This window comes from Bos javanicus, chromosome 28, assembly GCF_032452875.1.
Source record: "Bos javanicus breed banteng chromosome 28, ARS-OSU_banteng_1.0, whole genome shotgun sequence".
Taxonomy (NCBI): Eukaryota; Metazoa; Chordata; class Mammalia; order Artiodactyla; family Bovidae; genus Bos; species Bos javanicus.
The window spans coordinates 2331017-2351642 of NC_083895.1; the positions used below are offsets into that span (position 1 = coordinate 2331017).

General features: G+C 42.4%; 1 protein-coding gene across 4 annotated transcripts in view; it reads left to right on the plus strand.

Annotated features, from left to right (window-relative positions):
- Positions 1 to 20626, plus strand: part of RAB4A (RAB4A, member RAS oncogene family) — a 74522-nt gene that overhangs the window by 2997 nt on the left and 50899 nt on the right. The gene's annotated exons all lie outside the window — the stretch shown is intronic.

Below are 20626 nucleotides of genomic sequence, written 5' to 3' on the forward strand. Positions count from 1 at the left end.
ATAGAAAATTAGTTTTAGCAAGAGCAAGTGTGGCACTTCACAGTGCTAACCCAAAATAAAAGTCACCCCAAACCAAGCTATGACCTTCACTTATCATTGATAGATTTGCATAGCATTGTTTCCCAGATGGAAAACAGTTTCCCTCCTTCCAGACGTTTGCCTCTTAGATGGTAAAGGAATGTTTTCCTAATCTTTAAACTCCGTAGTACTCTGTGCTCACTTTCTCTCTTCTGGAAAAGGAATCTCTGTAGTTTGACAGGGATATGATGAAAAATGAAGAACTATTGCTTACCAGTGTACTGTTCATGAGCTGTGTCTGCGTGCCTTTTAGCTTTTTAAGGCAGTATTTCACCCTCCAGTGACTAGTGTTCAACATTTTGCTGCTCCAGAAGCACCAACCACATGAATACCACACCTTATGTAATACTTTATGTAATATTGCAATACAACATTGAAATCTCAAGCATACAGATTTCTGACTGAAAGTTCCTGCTGATTATCCCTAAACTGAAACAGTGCTTCACAGATACTTTAAGCATTCTTAAAGGCCTGGCCAGTTGATGTGGCTTGGGACTTCCCAAGGAGCTCGATTGGTTGATCACAGATTGGCTTTAGGTGATTTCTGATACCAAGATTTGTGAGACAAAAACTAACAAATCAAATATTAATATGAAGCAGTGATGTTCAGAAAGGAGCTAAAAAGTGTAAGTGGTATAGAAGATGCTAGAAATTAAAAAAAAAAAAAAGATTTAAGGGCTGAGGCAGTTTGAGAATGAGGAAAAAAATCTAAGTCACTTCTCTATACACACTGTAATTTATGCATTCTACCATGACAACAGTTTATGAAGCAAGAACACACATTGTTGGTCCTGTACTAGCTTTATTACAGTGTACTCGTAATATTTTTATTTTGTGCTTTAGTTTGAAAGTATTACAGTATTTACCATATAATTTTGAGAATTATCAGGATATTTTCTTTTTAAAATGTATGACTGTATGCTGCCATGGGTTGAATTGTATCCCCCAAAAGGTATGTTCAGGTCCTAAGCCCAGGCACCCTGTGAATGTGACCTTGTTTGGAAACAGGGTCTTTATAGGTGTAATTAGGTTCAGAGGAGGTCATGTCGGGTTAGGCTGAGCTCTCATGCATTGGAGTTCTTGTAAAATGAGAGGAGTTTGGATGTGGACTCACGAAGGAAGGAATGTGGTTTGAAGAACTACAAGCCCAGGAGCACCAAGAGTGGCCAGCAGCCGCCAGAAGCTGGGGAGGGGCAAGGAGGGAGCCCTTCGCTGGAGTCCTCGGATAGGCTGACTGGCAGCTTGACTTGGGACTTGTAGCCTAGAACTATGAAGACTACGAAATAAACGATCCAGTTTGTGGTATTTTGTTATAGCAGCCATGGGAAACCAATACATAGTAGTCAGAGTATGATTCAAGGAGAAATTTAGGCCTGAGAAGGCAAAGTGGAGTAAGCAGAATATTCTAGGCACAGGACATACGTCTTCAAATTCACCTTGGTTCCAGTGAAGTATGAGATAACTTGCTGTTAGGGAGATCACTTAATTGCCATTACTGTATTTTGTTAGGGCATATAAAAAATGTCAACAGAGGAAGCATGTGACCTCAGAATAAAGGGTATTTCCCTAAATTGAATGAATTTGTCATTTTAAATGCTTGTATTTTTGTCACCATGGAAAATTGGTGAACAAAGGCCAGAATTTGAGGAACACTACCACCATGGTTCTCAACTGCACGTGCCACAGCCCACTGGTGTGTGAAAGACGCAAAGTCTGGTTTTGCGTATTCACTTCTGCACCTGCGCAGCACCCTGGCCATGCAGGTGCTGTTGGTCTAAAGACCACAGTTGCATTATCAGGGCACTGTTCTGTGTGGTGCCGCCAGGCCATGGAAGTTTGAAAACACTGGTCTTTGAGAAATCAAAAGTTTATGAGAACTTTTCATGTTCCTTTGAACTGTGAGGCATTCCAGTCCTTGCCTGTTGCTTGCCTTTCTCTGAAGTCTCCTAAGTATTTCTAGCCACATCAGTCCTTCAAGCTAAAATACGTTTGTTTCAACTTCCTACCTACTTCTTCCATGTGGATGGCCTAGGGGTAGCCTGGCCTATGTCCCAAATCCAACTGATTACCCATGGCTACTCCACAGACGCTGGTTTTCCGCATTTGCCTAGGAGATAATCTTTGCTCTGAATATTTTTTGGAATAAGAAGGAAGCTGAAGTTTCTTTGTTTATTTCCTTTTTTCTTAAACCATCCTCTAGAAATTGCTCAGACTTCTAATAACCATTAGAATACTCACCAGTGAAAATAGTTTGTGGGCAAACCTTTGATTCCTATGCATCCTGTAACACTTGTCTTTGGATGTCACAGCTTTCCCTGCCAGTCTCATCTTGGTAATGGGTTGAGTTCTGTGTGTTTGATGAATACTTTTGCTTCTCTTTAGCTGTGAATCAAAATCTGAAGTGATGTGCAGGGTACTGTCATTTAAAAGATGGATCACGAAAGACAGATGTAGAGGATAGTGGACTTCAGCACAGCACATACGTCAAAGGACTCTGTCTCTACAAATTGTCTCCCTTGGTAATCCCCACTGAGCTTTCAAAACAAAAATAAGTTTGCATTGAGAGAAATTTGTCCAATAAACAAATCCCTGATAATGACAGATGTGATACCTGGAGGAATCACACTTGGTTGCTCTGCCAGAGCCAGATGCAACACTGCGCTCAGAATGGTACCTACCTATGTGTTGACATTTAGTGACCTTAGCCTTATAACTCTTTCTGTTTCTCTTATGTGCTAGGTTTTGGGCATTTAAAGTGGCTAATATTTAGATATGGAGGGAAGGACACCATTTATAAAGTACTAATAATTTACGGGGAGAGTATTATTTTATTTTATTAGTTAACTTTATTTGTTTGGCTTTGCTGGGCCTCCGTCGGGGCCACAGGCTTAGTTGCTCCATGGCATGTGAGATCTTCCTGGACCAAGGATCAAAGCAGTGTCCCCTGCATTGGCAGGTGGATTCTTAACCACTGGACTCCAGGGAAGTTCAGAGAGGATGTATTTTAGAAGGAGGTTTATCATTTTTAAGTATGAATTTTTAATCTTCCAGAAAAGAGACTGAGGACTTAAAAACACAGCATGTCTCCCTTTTTTGTTGTAATATACGATATTATTATGTGCGATGTGCTCACTTCATTACAGTAGGTTCTCTGGTTCACTTGCTTACATGGGTTATGACAGCCGTCCTCATAAAAGAAACACTCGTTGCTGCCTGTGGGGACTTAGCAGATCTGTTTTGCAATTCAGTCAACTCTCAATGGTGACAAAGCTTGTCTCTTTTGAGACCAGACCACAGACTCTTTGAAAGCAGGGGATTGCTTGTGTGACTGTCTGTCTCTCATGCTGTGACCAGTCCCTGGACAGCCTGCGGGGAAGGCTGAATGAGCCTTTGCTTTGATTCCACTAGGTAGGTGGTCTGTTTCCCTCCTTGCTACAGAACATGAAACAGAAGGCCAGGGTGAGCAGAAAAGCCAGTTGGAAGGTTAGTTTAATTCTGTTCTTTACGGTAAAGTCTACCAGTTTTTACATTGTATGTGACATAAACGCAACTCGAATTCAGACGTCCCCTAAAGAGGTTACCCAGGCATTCTTTTTGTAAATGGACTTCCCTCAAGAAGTCACATCTGAAATCAGCTTCCAGTGCCTTGGAACCGAGGGTGCACAGGCACCTTTGCTGTGCTTCTTGGGTGGCAGGACTTGACCCCTGCTCAGTTGAATGTACGGAGAACGCAACAGTCAGATGGCAGCTGGCGGCCTGGAGCTACGAGAGCCCAGAGGCAGGCCTCGGTGTGCCCATCAGGCTCTTCAGGGGGCCCTGCGCCCTGCCCTGGGGCCTGGGGCACCCAGGCAGACCTCTCCCCGCCGAATGGACAGACAGCAGGTGACCTGAATCTGTGCTCACCAAATATTAAAATACCTAGCAGTTGGTAGTTATTAAATATGTATTTGTTAAATGTACTCCCCTGGTTTTATATCCATGTTTACTTAACTTAACTTAACTCTGTTTATAAATTGACTCTACATGACCAAAAATTTTTTAAAAAATTCTTTTTAATTATGCTTATAAGAAAATTTCCATTTAAAAGATGTAAATAGTTAGCTCTTTTGGTCGTTTTATCAAGTAGGCTTCCAACTGCAGGTGGCATGGATGATATGAAAATGTGTTTTTGCAAATAGCTATAGATGAGGTTTCAGGACTGCTTTATTGAGAAGCACAGTCATGTTAGCAGGGACCTAAATTCTTAGCATCTCTCTCCTCTGACCGTGTTATCCTCTTCTCTCATTTCCTGAGTCATGTAATCTGAGTACCCTTCCTTGTTTACATCCACAGAAAAGAGGAGTGCGTTCCCATGTTTATGAAATAAAGTCCGTCCTTCCTATGTGATTGGGCCAAGTTAGGTCAAGTGTCTGCCCTGGACCACTTACAGGCAGGTAATGTCTGGCTATGATTGTCTGAAGCCTGTATTTCTGGCTTCCCAGGTGGCTCAGTGGTAAAGAATCTGCTTGCCAGTAAAGGAAACAAAGGAGATGCAGGTTCGCTTCCTGGGTTTGGAAGATCCCCTGAGTTAGGAAATGACAACCCACCCCAGTATTCTTGCCTGGAAAATTCCACAGACAGAGGAGCCTGAATGTTAGATAGACCTCTACAGCAGTGGTGCCTCCTAGTCTCCAAAAAAAATGTCAGCTGCAGTTCAGTTTGAACTTAATTTCTTCCAGTTAGTTATCTTACTGAAGTAGATGACACACTTAGATGTCTCTTCTCCAGTGTGGAAGCTGCAGCAGAGCTGTGGAAAGGGCATGGGCCCCGCCATGGTTGTGTACAGGTCAGAGTCCCTGGTCTTCGTAGGAAGAGTGAAATTTTTCTTATTTTGCAGACACAATATACTTTCATTTAATCTTTGTTCTTACTGTCTTTGTGAAACTGATAGAAGTATTTGGTATTTTGAAGACTAACATTCACCTTCAGAACCACCTTGACCATGACAATGCTTTGGAGGGGAAATGAAAGTCAGTTATTTGATGACCATTGCTATTTTCCCACTTTCCTTAAATTAGCACCATAAGTAATTCTGTCATAAATACCTAAGTAAACTAGGATACTATACCTGTCACATACCTTTATAAGAATGAAGTCCTTATTTTGGATTGTCTTTTTAATATTAAAATCCATAGAGACCTTCCTAGTCTAAACATCAATAAAACTTTATTGGTAAAATTGATATTAAAGTTTGTTTTTAGATAAACAAGTTCAATAAATATTCACAACTATAAAAAGCATTATAAGTTAAAACTGACCCTCTCTGTATTTCTTCTTATATGTATTATTTAGTAATAAAGTAAATTTTCTCTAGTTACATTTACCAAGAACAGTGTCATTTCTAGCAGTCATGTGACTAAAGTACCTTTCAGGTCAATATCATTGAATAAGATTCTTCTGGTATTGACCTGTTACTCTGTTTCCCTTATATCAGGAAATCTTTCCTTATTAAGGAAGCCATGGGTATGGCAGCCTGAATTATAATCTTAATCTCTAGATAAAGGGTGAAATTAGAATAATCTACACAAAGTACTTTCTGTTCTCATCAGGACAGAGTAAGGTGAACACTGGGACCCACTTACAGGTGAGGAAACTAAGAGGCTAGGTGCCTGCTCAGGGTCCCAGAGCTGAGGGCAGCGGGGCTGGCATTTGAACTCATTCTCAAAGGTAGTCAAGTTCGTACTCTATTTTTCTTTCCCACAGAAATCTTCTCTTCCTTATACTCTTTGATCAGTGGTGACCCCCTGGATCGCACAGCTCTAGGGGCATATTCTCCACAAACACTGGATATTTGATATGAGTCAAAATCTAACTCTTAAGACAGAATTGGGAAGTGGGTGCTAATGCTGAAAACCTCTCCCATTTGGGAGGGGTGCTTTCATAGATGTGTAATCTCTAAAGTTGCAGATACTATTATGTACTCAATGCTTGCTTCAAACTTGTGGTTTGGAAAGACACACTGTCTGTGGAATCCTCAAATACAAAAATAACAGTTCAGCTTTTCCCCTTTTATTACCCTAGTTGGAGTGTTCTCTAAAACTTTTTGACAAACAACTTGCCTTTATTTCTTTAAATGAGTTTTTCCTTTCAAATACCTCAATCAGATTTAACATTCTACTCCTTAAAGGATCCTAACTTGTTTCCTGGTTAAAGATAGTTGTTTTTTATTTAGTTCTCTTCATTTCTGTCTACTTCACCAGCTACCAGCTTCCTTTTCTGGGTCATTTTCTACTTCAGGAGAATAATTTCTTTTCTTTTTTTAAAAAAATACTATTACATCAAGTAGAAATCACCTAAGAACTTGTGGTTTTGATGCTGGGTTGCTGGCTAGGCTTACTCGCCTGCTGAGGAACCTGGGTGCACACTTCAGACCTGCAGTGGGTCAGATCCCCGCGCGCTCGTCCACGCGGTACGGAGCCCGCCCTCCGCCGTGAGCAGCGCTGGGGGCCTGTGCCTTGGACATGAACTCACAGTGCCACGGTCCTCTCTGCTGTCACGTGGCGCAGGCAAAGCCCAGCACCCGGCCTTCAGCCCGGCCGTGTGTGTGTGTGTGTGTGTGTGTGTGTGTGTGTGTGTCTCCCTGCTGCCTGCAGCTCACTGCTCTCCTGCCGCCACACTTGGCCACCTTGCCTCAGCCAGCGCTCTGCCAGGGGCTCTGCTGCTTGATTCCTGCCACCCAGTAAACCAGAGCTTTGTTTGAAGAACGTGTCGTCTGATGTTCTGTGCCTTCCTGTCTCCTCCCCGTTGCTGTTCCCCGGTGTCCTTGTGGCTGTTCCTTTACCCGCCCCGCAAGGTCCCCTATCTTGGGGTCCTGCTCTCCACCCCTTGCTCCACCCCAGCTCCTTGCCCGCCCTGGGCAGCCACAGGGTCCCCACGCAGGAGTCACTCAACAGCTTTGGCTTCTCGATTCCTTGATGTCATCGCCAGTCCCCTCCCAAGCCTCTCTTCTGCCCCTACTTCCAGGCTTTTACCTCTTACATCCCCAGCTACTCACTGCCTGGTGTCCCATGCCCCTCCAGCCCCTTCTGTTCAGGAGGTGAGCTGCTCTGTCTTCAGCTGTGCCGCCCGCAGCCCTGCCTTCCCCTGTCCGCTCCTCAGCTGCCCTCACCCTGGAAGCCCGGCCTGACTCTCCACCACCTGCCCTGCCTGCTGCCTTGTGGACAGAGCTCTTCTCCCATTGAGATCCTGTAGACGGGTGGCCTTTGCCTCTGGCAGGGAGCTCACTGGTACCTGGCCACCTCCCCCTCTCCTGGCCCTCTTGCTTTTCCTCTGCATCGGTTGTTTTAAACCTTCCCTGTGATCTCCTTAAGCCGCAAGCTCCCCTACGCTAGATGACTGGAGGAGAAAGGGGCCGCACTGAGGAGCCTCCCTGCTCTCCTGCCCTTTCTCCACCCGTGTCTGTCTACCTCCACGCCTCACCTCAGGCCTGTTCCTGCTGCCTGTGTCCCCGGCTGAGACTCAGCCCTGCCTTCTACTCAGATCTCATCTCTTGAGTCTCAGGGACGGGCGTCACTAGTCATCCGCTTTTCTTGTGGTCACTTCTTGTCTGCTGGCGTCCACACTACCCCCTCCTCTCACTGCCCCGGCTTTACTTTCCATCCTACCTAAGCTTCTGGTCAGAGCTGCTCGTGACGTTTTATCTGCATCCTCTTACTTCCCCAGTTCTCCTGCAGCCTCTCACGGCCCCCCACCTCAGGTGACCTGGCTCCCCTTGGGGTCAGACCCTGGGCATTTCACAGCCGACCCTCATGAGCTTCCCTTCACAATCGGCCCTCACAGGCCCTGCCTCCCCAGATCTGCTCCATGGTCACAGGTGTACGTTGTGAATCTGCATCTGCAACAGGGATGCGTCCTCCAGATCTTCAGGCTTTCTTATCTCAGTTGTTGGTATCAGAGGCCAGAAACCATTCTCCGATGACCCCATTGTCCCAGGAAGTGGAATACATGGAGTGAATCCTGCAGTCAAGGCCATCTTCCACCTGTGCTTCCTTTCAAATCTTTGGGAACCTTAAAAGCAGAACCAGTGCTTGTGCGAGAAACTAGGAAGGCAGCGGGCATCTGGTCTACCCAGCATGACTGTCTCTGAAGGCTGTGGGCCAGCTGTTGGATGTGCGGTGCTGTCTCTGAAGGCTGGGGGTCAGCTGTTGGATGTGCGGTGCTGTCTCTGAAGGCTGGGGGTCAGCTGTTGGATGTGTGGTGCTGTTAGCGCCCCTTCTTGGCCCAGCGCCCAGTTCCCTGCCACTGGCTGTCATTGTCCCTGTGGCCACAGCCATACTGTAGCATGTGCTGCCAATCTCCCGTGCTCCAGGAAATTGGAGGCTGCTTGAAATGAGTGTAAAAACGAGTCAGTACATTCCAAATGAGGTTTCTCCCTGGAGTTACTCCCCTGGCTTTGTGTTAGCTGTTTCAGTGAAGGCCATTTTTTCCTGATGTGAATTCGTCTGTGTTCCTCAATGACTGACTTTTGCCCAAGACTGATTTCTAATTACTCGATACCTTTCCTGTTATTTCATTCTACATTTATCATGCAAAATTAAAAATACAGGGACTTCCCTGGCAGTTCAATGGTTAAAACTCTGAGCTTCCACTGCAGGGAACTAATGTATCCTGCCTGCCATGCAATACGCCACCCCCCCCCCCACCCCCCGCCACCGCCCCCCGCCAAAGTACATTAGTAGCATATATCTATTTTAGATTTTCTGTTTTAGAATATGGTCTTTCCGCCACCCTACAGCGTAACTCATTCTGAGGAAACCCTCATCAGGTGAATGTAATGATCGTAAGTTGTATGCAGAAAATGTCTTTGTCATTTTGAGCAAAGCAACATCCACTGTAATAAAACAACATCAATCCCACTCAAATGGACAAAACTATTTGGTTCACACTTAGTTATCATATACAACCTAACAATGTATCTTACACCCCTCCATTAATTCCTCTGTGACATGGCTAGCTTTCTGCTCCTGGTAGCTGTTAGGCACTGTGCACTTGACGTGTAAAACATACATGACATGCAATGTGTATGTCATCCAACTTCAAGCAAAGAAAGAGAAAAAATTTGTTTTTACAGATGGTAAAAACAAATAAATCAGTAAAATCAGCACATTTTCTGCTAAATCCATGGCTATGTGCCTGGTGTGTTAAGAGATTTGCTGCTGTGATAAGCGATCCAACCTTATGCTCGAAGGGGAGAACGTTTGTACGGGAAGGCACTCAGCTCTGAGAGAGGCTGTGAAATTCACATCCCGTCATCCACAGGAGGAACAGAGTAGAACCTCTTCCTAAGTTGGAATTTTGTCACCTACAGGGAATGAGTGGTTGCCTTGGTTGTGTTTGCATCACCCAAACACGTGTATCTCCAGACTGGAAACAGGGCACATACCTCGCATCTCACCTGCTTCCCTCCCTCTAGGTAGGACTTCTGTGAAGCCCATCCTTCAGTAATCCTTTCAGTTTGGGATGTGCAGAGTAAACTTACAGAGTCATTGTCCTTTTGAGATCTTTATAGATTCATAGCCAGGTTTAAGAAAAATAGAAAATTTCCCCGTCCCCCCTGCAAAACTCTAAGGTAACCAGGATGTTGATGTTGGCCATAACTGCTGATACAGATCACTTCTATCAGCAGAAGTATCTCTCCTGTGCCCCCAAATACTCTTTCTTCCTGTCCCCACCCCTCCCTGTCCCCTGGCAACTACCAATCTTTTCATCTGTTTCAAGACTGTTCAGTAAATAGAATCATGCAGTGTAGAATCTTTGGGGATTGGCATTTTCACACAGCGTAATTCTCTGGAGATCCATCTAGCTTATTGCAGTATCAATGGTTCACTCCTTTTTATTGCCGAGTAGTGTTTCTTGATCTGCATGTATAATTTGTTTAACCAGTCACCTGTTGAAGAACATCTGGGTCTTTTCAGTTTTTGGCTGTTACAAATAAAGCTACTATAGACATTCATGCACAGGGTTTTGTGTGAACATAAGTCTTCATTTTTTCTGGGTAAATGCCTGGAAGTTCAGTTGCTGAGTCATCTGGTGGCGTGTTTAGTTTTTTTGAGAAACTGTCAAGCTGTTTTCTAGATTCACTGTTCCATTTTATATTTCTTCCAGCAATGTATGAGTGATCTAGTTTCTGTGCATCCTGGTCAGCTTTTTTGTTGTCATGACTTTTTATTTTAGCCTTTCCTGATAGATGTGTAGTGACACGTCATGATGGCTTTATTTTCATTTCCCTAATTATTGGTTAATGATCTTAAACATATCTTCACATTCTTATTTGTCATTGGTATATTCTTTTAAGTGAATATGCCTGTTCATGGTGTATGCCCATTTTCTAACTGGGTTTGATTTTTTAATTAATTAATTATTGAATTATAGTTCATTTACAATGTTGTGTTAGTTTCAGGCATCTAGCAAAGTGATTCATTTACATACTTTTTGCAGATTATTTTCCCTTCTGGGCTATTATATTGAATATAATTCCATATGCTGTGTGGTAAATCGTTGTTGCTTATCTATTTTTTGTATAGAAGTTTGTATCTGTTAATCCCATACTCTTAATTGATGCCTTCCCCCCACCTTTCCCCTTTGGTACTTATAAGTTTGTTTTTTATGTTTGTGAGTCTACTTCTGTTTTGTATATAGATTCATTTGTATTTTTTTTAGGTTCCACATACAAGTGATATCACATAATATCTGTCTTTAACTTCACTGAGTATAATATTCTCTATGTTGCTGCAAAGGGCAATATTTCATTCTTTTTATGGTTGAGGAATATTCTACTGTACATATACACCACATCTTTCTTTTTTTTATGTCATCTTGGGTCACTGATGCACCACTTCTGTGGACCTTTATTTTATTTTTTAGCTATATCACGAGGCATGTAGGATCTTAGTTTCCAAACCAGGGATGGAACCCACACCCCTGGCATTGGGAGCACAAAGTCCTTACCACTGGATCACCAGGGAGGCCCCTACACCACATCTTAATCCAGTTGCCTGTTGATGCCGTGGGTTGCTTCCATGTCGTGGCTATTGTACTTAATGTTTCCATGAATATTGGGGTGTATCTTCAAATTAGAGCTTTTTTGTCTTTGTGGATATACACTCAGGAGTGGTATAGCCGGATCATATGGCAACTTATTTTTAGTTTTGTAAGGAACTCTTCTCCGTAGTGGCTGCACCAATTTACATTCCCATCAGCAGTATAGGAGGGTTCCCTCAACCCTCTCCAGCATGTGTTCTCTGTAGACTTTTTGATGGTGGCCATTCTGACCAGCCTGAGGCGGTACTTCATTGTGGTTCTGATTTGTATTTTCCTGATGATCAGTGATGCTGAGCATCTTTGCATGTGCCTGTTGTCCATCTGTTAGTCTTCTTTGGAGAAATGTTTATTTAGGTCTTCTGCCCATTTTTCAATTGGATTATTCATTTTCTTTATATTGAGTTGGATGAGCTCTTTGTATAGTCTGAAAGTGAATCCCTTGTTGGTCTCATTATTTGCAAATATTTGCAGTCGATAGATTGTTTTTTCATTCTGTTAATGGTTTCTTTTACTGTACCAAATCTTTTTAGCTGATTAGGTCCTGTTTATGTTTGCTTTTATTTCTTATTTCTAGGAAAATATTGCAAACATTTATGTCTGAGTTGGTGTTGATTCTTTTTTGAATGTTTATAGGATTCTCTAGTAAAACCACCCTGGCCTGAGTATTCTTTTGTTTTAAAATTACAAATTCAGTTTCCTTAATAGTTATATCACTATTTAAATTATTTTACGTTGGTGAGTTGTAGTTCTTTTTGTTTTCGAAGACTTGGTCTATTTCATGTGTTACTGTCGTTGACAGATTAAAGTGTGCACTGTCACTTCCTCATTGCCCTGCTGGGTCTAGTGCTGTGCCCTGAAATCGGCCATTTGTGCCCTCTTTGTGGTTGCTGTTGTTGTCAGTCTTTGTTACATAAATGAGTTAAAATAGCCCTGCGTATTGGTCCCTCTGCGGTTTTCTTCTTCATAACCAGCCTAGACGGTAGTCCGAAGCCTGCCGGCACCAAACTCTGTTCTTAATGAAAGGGTAACAGGCAGGAAGGCCAGGGGTCTCCAAACGGAGGAAATGGGCTGCAAGGGTTAGACATTTTTTAAATTTCTCTTTTAAGCGGCAGGAGAAAACAAACTACAAGTGTCAGATTTTTTTCCTTCTCTATACAAAATTTAAAGGAGGTTTCTTTTAAAATTCTGTGTTGCCATGATGACCCTGGTGTATTTACCCTCGACTCTGTCTTCAAGTTCCGCTTAAGAACTTTAGGGTTTCGCTTAAGACTCAGAACCAGTAAGGGCTCAACAAACCAGTATGTGTTACTCATACCTTGTTCTCCTAATCTATGTTAATGAAATGATATATTCACCTGGAAACCTGCCTTTCTTCAAGATTCATGTCAACCGTTTTGTGGCCCAGGATGACTCACCGGTGCCAGTGTTATCTCAAAACGCATGTTGTGGGCGAGGGGCCTGGCGCCACTCTGAGTTTGAGACATCGCCTCTTTCTCATTAACAGCTTGCTGATAGTATATAACGTACTGCTAAAGGCTAGCAGGGGGCACTCTTTCTGCCTCCTTCTGATGTCTATGTCAGAAGCTTTCTCTATCTCTTTTATACTTTAATAAAGCTTTATTTCACAGAAGCTTTCATGGAAGTGCTTATTTCACAGAAGTGCTGAGTGATCAAGGCTCGTCACTGGCCCCGGATTGATTCCTCTCCTCTGGAGGCCAAGATTCCCGGTGTCTTTCGTGGCTCAGCAACAACCTTTTACTTATACACTCAGTTACTTTAAATTTAGCCCCAATATGCATATTTTTAGCCATTCAGAGGCTGCCTGCTTTGAATACCCTGTGAAGCCACACACTCATCTACTCATCTTTGCTTAAACGAACTGTAACAGAGCTCCCGCAGGTGCTGCCAGCCCGGCTGATGAGCAACATGACGTGGACACTGAGTTCGCTGGGGTGCGATGCTGGATGTCTGGGAGTCTCTAGGCCCTGTTCCCCCTTTGGAGACGGTAGGAAGGCCTCCTGTGGTGAGGGTTTCCCTCCCGTGCACCCTGTCAAAGCGCTACCAAGACAAAGGTGGTGTGTGCTGTGACCATCTCAAGGACGCTTCTTTTTCCTTGATCAACTTCTAGACCTTGACTCATCAGTTATGCTAGACTGATGAGTCAATTTTATTGACCTTTTCAAGGAACCAGCTGTATTTTATGGATTTTCTTTGTCTTTCATTTCCCTGATGTCTGCTCTTTATTTCCTTCCTGTGTTTGCTTTACATTTATTTGGCTCTTCTCTTTCCAGGATGGGTGCTTAGACAATTGAGACTTTTCCTCTTTTCTAATATATGCGTTCAGTGCTCTGCGTTTTCCTTTCAGCACTGCTTTAGTTGTAATCCACAGCTCTTGATGAGCTGTAGTTTCATTTCCTTTTGGTTCAGTGCATTTTTCGATTTCCCAGGAGACCTCCTCTTTAAATCATGGTTTATGTAGACGTAGATTGGTTAGTATCCAAGTATTTGGAGATTTTCTTTGTTGTTCAGTCACTCAGTCATGTCCAGCTCTTTGTGACCCCAGGGATGCACGCTAGGCTTTCCTGTCAGTTACCATCTCCCGTAGCTTGCTCAAACTCATGTCCTTTGAGTCGGTGATGCCATCCAACCATCTCCTCCTCTGTCATCCCCTTCTCGTCCTGCCTTCAATCTTTCCCAGCATCAGGGTCTTTTCTAATGAGTGGGCTCTTCGACTCAGGTGGCCAAAGTATTGGAGCTTCAGCTTCAGCATCAATCCTCCCAATGAATGGAGATTTTCTTATTGTATATATATTACGAATTTCTATTTTTATTCCTTTGTGTTTGGAGGACACATTCTATATGATTTTAGTTCTTTTAAATTTGCTAAGATTTGTTTTATGGCCCAGGGTGTGGTCTATCTTGATACACGGGCCCTTGAAAAGAGTGTGTCCTGCTCCATCCTAGTAGTTTTCTGCGCTGAATTCTTCTCTATCTTTGCTGATTTTCTGTCTAGTTTTTCTGTCAATATTGAGAAACAGGTGTTGATGTCTCTACCATAATTTGGGGTTTGTCCATTTCTCTTTTTAGTTTTGTCAGTTTGTAGTTTGATGTGTTTTTAACTCTGTTTTATGGTGCACACACTGAGCTTTCCTATGTCTTACTGGTGGATTTTCCCTTTTATTGTTACAGTGACCAGTTCTGTCTTTGGTTGTTTTCTTTGCCATGAAGACTGTTGTATCTGATAATGATTTACTTTGATTAATATTTGCATGGTAGATCTTTTTTCATCCTTTTACTTTCAACCTGCCTGAACATCATAATTTAAGTGAGGTTTTTTTAGGCAGCTTATAGTTGGGCTTTTTTTCATCTTTTCTGTCAATCTGTCTTTTAATCGGTATATTTATGTAGTTTATATTTAATCTAATTATTGGTCTATTAGAATTTATTTTTGCCATTTTATATTTTTGATTTCTGTTCAATTTTTCATTTTTCTCTTTTCTTTTTCCAGTCTTACTGGGTTTATGTGAACATTTTTTAGAATTCTTTTTGAATTACCTATAATGTTTTTGAGTGTATCTCTTTGCATAGCTTTTTTAGTGGTCGTGCTAGGTGTTACATTATAGGTACATATTGCAGTCTACTTGTGTCATTGTTTTACTAGTTCAAGCGAAGTGTAAACCTTACGTTCTCTTACAGGCAAACCTTGTTTTATTATGCTTCACAGAGAGTTTTTTTTTTTTTTTTTACAGATTGAAGGCTGTGGCAGTGCTCCATTGAGCAAGTCTGTTGGCATCATTTTTCCAATAACATTTGCATACTTCTTGTTTCTGGGACATGATTTGGTAATTCTCAAAATATTTTAGAGTTTTACATTATGACTATACTTGTTACAGTGACCAGTGATCTTTTACTATGGTGAAAGATTATGACACTATGACTTGCTGAAAGTTCAGTTGATGCTTAAGGTTTTTACCAATAAAATACTTGAAATTAAGTGTATGCATTTTTTAGACATGATGCTGTTGCACACTGAATAGGCTGAAAGATAGTATAAACATAACTTGATATGTCCTGGGAAACCAAAATATTTGTGTCACTCATTTTATTGTGAGTTTTGCTTTGTTGCAATAAACTGGGACTGAGCCACAGTACGTCTGACTTGGACTTGGCATTCCTTTACCCTCCCTCACTTACAATGGTCTTAAATATTTCCTCTGGTTATATTCAGAGTTACATCAAACAGTGTTAACCATTGTTGCTTAAACAGCAAAGTATGTTTACCAATGTTTTTATTTACCATGTTCTTCCTTTGTAGAATTTCACTTTCACTTTCCTTTGTATAATGTTCCATGATTATAATTCCTTTTATCACTTCCTTTCAGGCTTTATTATTTTTTTTGGCATGGCTTTTGAAATCATAGTTCCCCCACCAGGGATTGAACCCTGGGCTCAGCAGTGAAAGCACTGAGTTCTAACCCCTGGACTGCCAGGGAATTCCTTTCTTTTCAGTTTGTAGGACTTCCCTTAGCCATTCTTTTAGGGTAGATCTGTTGGTGACAAATTCTGTTAGCTCTTTTTTTCCTCTAAGAATGTTTCAGTCCTTCACGCTAGAAGGATATTTTTAGGCTATAAGATTCTGGATGGAGCGTTCTTTACTTTCAGCCCTTGAAAAATAGTGTGCCCCTTCAGGCCTCAATGGTTTCTGATGAGAAACATGCTGTCGCTGGTATTGTTTTTTCCCTGTAGGTAAGGTATCATTTTTCTCTGGCTGCATTCAAGATATTTTTGTTTATTTGTTTTAAGAAGTTTAAGTATGATGTGCCTTGACATGAATGTATTTAGATTCTTGCTGGGAAGAATCTGGATTCCCTGATAGCTCAGTTGGTAAAGAATTTGCCTGCAATGCGGGAGACCTGGGTTCGATCCCTGGGTTGGGAAGATCCTCAGAAAAGGGAAAGGTTTGCCCACTCCAGCTTTCTGGCCTGGAGAATTCCATGGACTATACAGGTTGCAAAGAGTCAGACACAACTGAGCATCTTTCACTTTCACTTTGGAATAATCTAGCTTTTTTAATTGCCGTCTTGCTAAATTTAGAAAATTTTCAGCCATTATTTCTTTTGAGTACTTTTTCAACCCTATCCTGTTTTCTCTCCTTCTGAGACTCCAGTGACATGAAAGTTAGATTTCTTTTTTATTTTTTTGGTGGTCTAAAAGGTCCATGAGGCCTGTATCAATACATTTTCAGTCTATTTTCTCTTTGTTGTTCAGATTGGGTATTTTCTATCACTTTGATGCTCATTTCACTGTTTCCTCTGCCCCATTTTGTTTTGAGCCCATTCACAGAGCCCCGTACTTCAGTTATTGTATGTTTTAATTCGAAAACATCCATTTGGTTCTTATATATGTTTTCTTTTTCTTTGATGATACTTTCTTTTTTGTGAAGATTTCAGCTTTTCATGTGTTTTGAACATGTTCTTAATGCTTGTTGAAGCATTCATGATGGCTGCTTTAAAATCTTTGTCAGAGTTTTCACATGTTTCTATCATCTTGGCATTGGAATCTGTTGATATTTTTCCTTTGTTTGAGGTCTTCCTGGTTCTTGCTATGATGAGGGATTTTTATTCGAAACATGGACATGTTTGTATTATGTTATGAGACGTTAGATCTTGACTTAAATCTTGTTTAGCTCATTTCTGCTCTTGGGTGCTGCCTTGTTACTGCCAGGTAGAGGTGGAAGTCCAGGTTGCCGTCTGAGCATCTGAGGACATCCGGGTGGAGGGGCTGCTTCTTGTGCTGCTGAGTTGGGATGAGAGCTCTTGTGACCTGTGCCCTCTGCCCCCTACCACCGCCGTGTCTCCCCTGGCATGCAGTGGGCGCAAGGACAGCTCAGAACTGGCTCGCAGGAATGAGGGCCCCAGCCCTGTCCCTGGTCTCTGTGACAGCACCCAGCTGGTGTTGGGGGAACCTCATTACAGCCTCAAAAGGGTGGCGGTCCGGGTTCCCATCCGTCCTTTGCTGGCGTGGGTAGGGTGAGACCTGGGGTGAGTTTTTCCTGTAGTGTTTGTCTGGAGTAGAGCAGTTTTGTGTAAGTTTTCTGTCTTGCTAGGCTGGCCTTTCCTGGTCCTGTGAGAAGAGAGACCAGGCTTTTGCTGTGACTTCTTAAAATCTGCCTCCATTGGCTGTTAGCTTGTTCAGCTCCCTGTCTGGGAGATAGGAGGGAAAAGGAAAAAACCCACGGAAAAACCAGTGTCACTCCTCAGGCCCCTAGGTCTCTGGCCAGTTTCTCACCTTAGCTAACTTTTCCAAGTCTCCTTGTGTTTCTTTTATGTGTGGTGCCTAGGATCCTAGGTGGTACTGAGCAGGACGAATGAGGGAAAGTGCTTCTTTCTGTTCCCTCTTTCTGGAAGCAGAAGTCCATCCTGGTGCTTAGGGTGGTCATTGCCTGTTGAATTCTGCATTAGACAGTGCGTCGTTTCTGTGCTCCTGTCCCAACACTGAAGATGGTGACCTTTGGTTAACGCCAAAGGAACCTAGTTTCTTGTAGGGAGTTTTTCCTTTCTTATTGATTGCTGTTACAGTTTCACACTGGCGTTCTCCACGCGTTCTCTCTCTCTCTCTCTCTTTTTATTCCAAAACACATATTAGACCTATGTTGGGCCCTTTCTTTCAATTCTGCATTTTTCTTAAACTCTCATATTTTCTCTCTCTTCAGTTCTCTATTTTGCCTCATGGTAATTTTGTCCAGTCTCTATTCCAGTTCACTAATTTTCTCCTTAGTTTTGTAAATTCTGCTCTTTAATTTATCCATTGACTGTTTCTAATGACTGCAGCTTTTATTTTTAGACACATTCTAGAAATCGATCTATTCTTTCATATCGTTTTATTCTTTGCTTATGGATTCAATCCTTTTTTATGGTATTAATCATGTTGAGTATACTTCATCAGATTCTTATTCTTTTTTTTGGATCATGAGACGTGTTGGATCTTAGCCCCCGAGTCGGATCAAACCTGCATTCCCTGCATTGGAAGGCAAAGTCTTCCAATGCACCACCAGGGAAGTCCCTTATCAGGTTCTTTTTAAAATCAAATTCTTAAGAGTGTAATATCTTTGGACTGCGGACTCACTCATCACAGACTGTTTCCTGGAGTGTTTTGTTGTGTTAAATTGTGAGCTCGTCTTCAGAGCAGCTGTAAAGCCGGGACTCCTGAGTATTGGTTGGAGGATGTGTCCTTCCAGTGTGCTGAGTCCCTTCAGTTGTGTCCAAACGCTCGGTGACCCTATGGACTGTAGCCCTCCAGGCTCCTCTGTCCATGGGATTCTCCAGATAAAAGTACTGGACTGGGTTGCCATGCCGTGCTCCAGGGTATTTTCCCAACCCAGGGATTGAACCTGAGTCTCTTACGTCTCCTTCATTGGCAGGCAGGTTCTTTACCACCAGCACCACCTGGGAGCCAGTGTGATTCCAGAGTGATCTGCTTTGCTTCTTCCAGGCATCCTGGTGACATCACTGTCTAGGGCCATTTTTACTGTTTTAAATTTCTTGACTTGGAGTTTCACCATGCACATGTTTTTTGGTTTGAATTTCAAACTCCTGTGGAGTCAGCCCATAATAAATCTTCAAAGGGGAATGGGTTTTTGTTTTGTTTTGTTTTGTTTTGTTTTTGCTGAGAGGCCAGACAGAGTCAGAGAAGGCTCCTTGTCCCCCTGAGCTGGTGAGAGGATTTCCCAGCCTGTCCTTCACTTCAGGCCAAGCCTTGAAGAAAGTTCAGGTTGACCTCTGTACTCCGTCCTTCACATGGGTACAGTCTTGAACCCTGTCCCACATGTCTTAAGACCCAAAGTGACAGCCCTCCAGGGCCCCTACTGCTTTTTCCAGTCCTTTTTCCTGAAAGGTCAGCTGTATAGTTTTTTTTAAATGTGGTATGTTTTATCCAGCATTTCTAGATGTTTGACTCCAAAAGCGTTTTCAAACAAAAAGGTTTTCTAAGTAAGAAAACTTACCTCTTTGAGCTACAAGATTCAGAGTGTGAAGAGTTTTTTGGTGGAATTAAATATTTTCATATATGGAAATTGCACATCTTACTTGTCTTTTGTCCAGCAAGGTGAAATCAGTTGACATTGTTACCCTTTTACCTGTTGAGACTGTGGTGTAATCTGGAAGACAATTACTGTGTGTGTGTGTCTGTGTATGCGCATTCTTACTCAATCGTGTCTGACTCTTTGCGACCCCATGGACTGTAGCCCACCAGGCTCGTCTGTTCAAATGAAGTCCATTTAAGCAAAACTTCCAAAGCAGAAAATAATAAGGGAACAAGCTTTAAGTCAAAGTCTGTGCTTAGACATATGAGTTTTGTTTCAGGATTAGATGAATTAGTGAAACTCCCTTGCTGTGTACATATGAAGCATAAGGAACACTCCCATTTGTGTGTACAAATTATTTTCTCTCTCAAGACTTACTTTTGCCTCCACGGTGGCAGCATTTTTACCTGGTTCTCATCTTCCTGTGTTTACAACTTATGCAACAATGTATTGGGCTTTATTTCTCAGAGAGGATATTGAACAAAATTGAGAAATTTTAGTATTGTCATTTTAACTTAGAAATTTTAATTTCTTGGGCTGTAAAAGCTGTTCAGTGCAAATGATCAGACCTGGCATGTTTTATTTTGTGCGTGTGATAAAATGCACACATAACATGAGATTTGCCATTTTAAAGTCCCTGGCATTAAGTACATTCACATTCGTTGTACAGCTATCACCACCATTCATCCTCAGAACTTTTTCATCTTTCCACACGGATGCTCGTAACTGTTAAATGCTGACTGCACATTCCCTCTCCCCCAGCACCCCTACAACCACCATTCAACTTTCTGTCTCTGTGAGTTTGAGCACTCTGGGCACCTCATGTGAATAAAATCTTCTGGTATGTCTTCTTTTGTGTCCGGCTTATTTCACTTAGCACAGTGTGAAAATTCATCCATACTGTAGGATGTATCAGAATTTCCTCCCTTTTCAAGGCTGAATAATATTCCAAAGTATATATGTACCATATTTTGTTTATTATTTATCTGTCAATGGATAGTTGGGTTGCTTCTGTCTTTTGGCTACTGAGAATAGTGCTGTTATGAATGTGAGTGTGGCATGCTTTTAAAACGGTCAGTGAGATGCTTATAACTGTATTTGTAAATGCTAACAATCCTAATAGCACTGTCTTATAAGTTTAAGTGCCCATAAATATGAGAGATGGAATAGGCTTAATCTCTGAGTGATAATGAGTGTAGTTCTTAGGAACAGGGCTGGGCCAAGCCTAGGCAAAGAAATGGACTGCTTGGGCTTAGCTGGGGGAGAGAAGGAGCCAGAGCTGGGAATGTGTGGTCAGGTCCTAAACGGGAGTGTGGAGGTGATAGCCTCAGAGGTGCAGCCAAGGGAACCAGGAGCATAGAGCAGGGCCTTCAGAGCCACAGGTGAGCC